The sequence below is a fragment of the Leuciscus leuciscus genome, assembly GCF_965113295.1.
Source record: "Leuciscus leuciscus genome assembly, chromosome: 6".
In the NCBI taxonomy this organism is placed as follows: Eukaryota; Metazoa; Chordata; class Actinopteri; order Cypriniformes; family Leuciscidae; genus Leuciscus; species Leuciscus leuciscus.
Window position 1 is genome coordinate 32,922,242 of NC_138730.1, and position 1,566 is coordinate 32,923,807.

At 35.1% G+C, this 1,566-nt stretch overlaps 1 gene segment (V, D, J or C); it reads right to left on the reverse strand.

Annotated features, from left to right (window-relative positions):
- Nucleotides 1–396: 396 nt before the first annotated feature.
- Nucleotides 397–1,275, reverse strand: LOC309502116 (T cell receptor alpha variable 38-2/delta variable 8-like). The segment is given in 2 exons: nt 1,187–1,275; nt 397–913 (listed from the first exon to the last, which is right to left on the reverse strand).
- Nucleotides 1,276–1,566: the final 291 nt, after the last annotated feature.

The following is a 1,566-nucleotide window of genomic DNA, read 5'->3' on the forward strand; positions in this document are numbered from 1 at the left end:
TAGGCTTTAACTGAGAAATGGTCCCTTAAACTATAGATTTCAATGATCCCTATTTGTTTTAACTAGTTGAAGTTAACACTAAACATGTCCCTATTTCATTTCTGGAAGCCAGGCTAAATAAGCAAGCACTGTTACTGCATTCAGATATCAAATACAGACATTAGAGAATACATGAAAAGAACATTTCAGTGATCACACTGTAACCTATAACAAAGTAAAATCTCCAGAGAAGTCATTCAATTCTTTTGATATTAAGAAGGAAATATATTGATTAATTCCTTGATTATAATCACTTATTGTATATACATTGAAGCAGCAGTGGATTCCAATCCACCCCCTTCAGTTTATTTGTGAAACAGCTTACAGCACATATAAAGACTTTAATGTTTGGTTTGTACAAAGATTTTAAATCTAATTTTAAACATGGGTATTTGGATATGTTCCATCATACTTTTGTTCTCAGTGTCTGAGTTGGCAATTTGGGAATGTGATTCTTTCATTTATGTGCTTCAGTCTGTTTAGTAGAAGGCATAATAGTTATGCCTTTTCAGTTGTGTCAGGTTTTTGTACAGTGTTCTGGTGTTTCCTGTGACTGTGGGCCTCAGAGCACAGTAATACACAGCAGAGTCTGATACTGTAGCAGAGGAGATCTCCAGATCCACACGGTTGATCTCTTCTGTGGCCTGTTTTTCTTTTCTAGTCTTAGTAGAGAACCTGGGATCTGCCAAAGATTTCTTAGTCTCTTTCACACGCTCTATTATAAGCACAAGGAATTCAGGAGCTGATCCAGGATACTGACGGTACCATAGAAGTGAATTTGCAGAGGAATAACTGCAGGATAATGTAACAGTTGAAGCCACTGCAGCAAACTCTTCACTGCGGTCTGGTGTGATTTCATCTCCAAAACTCACATCTGGAAAACAACAAAATAACACATTTAAAATTTTCAAATAGTAATGAATTTTTTTATTTATTTTTTATAGTAATTTGGAATTGTATAAAAAAAAAACTTATAATACTTATTACATGTTACTTACATTGTTATTGTGATATGAGATCCTAAATTGTAGCAGTTTACATTTTAAATTAAATAAAGTTCATTAAGTTAGATGAGAAAATATGTGCAAGTTCTCAAAGAAAACCCAAGCTTTTTGGAATGAAAATGAATGTACAAAAATGTACTTACATGCCAAAGCAGAGAGCAGAATGACTGAATGAAGTATCATTGTACAAGTGTGTGTGTGTGTGTGTGTTCACTACAGCAGGACTGAGCTTGACAGTCTAGCAAATGCAACAAGATCATCACAAATCTGTGTGCCAGACTCCTCCTATTTCATCTTAAGCCCTATTCGCACTGGAGTAGTATTATCTGGGGACCATGTGTGATTTATAAATTACATAAACTGACTGATATACATGTCATCCATCTCCATCTAATCATTCTTTTTGCTCCTCTGATGGTTTTCAGCTTTCTCTTTCTGTGAATTGTAGTTGTATGGTGTATGACCCAGCACCCAAAATACTATCAAAACACTCCCAACGCAGCCTCCATTATTCACGAAAGAT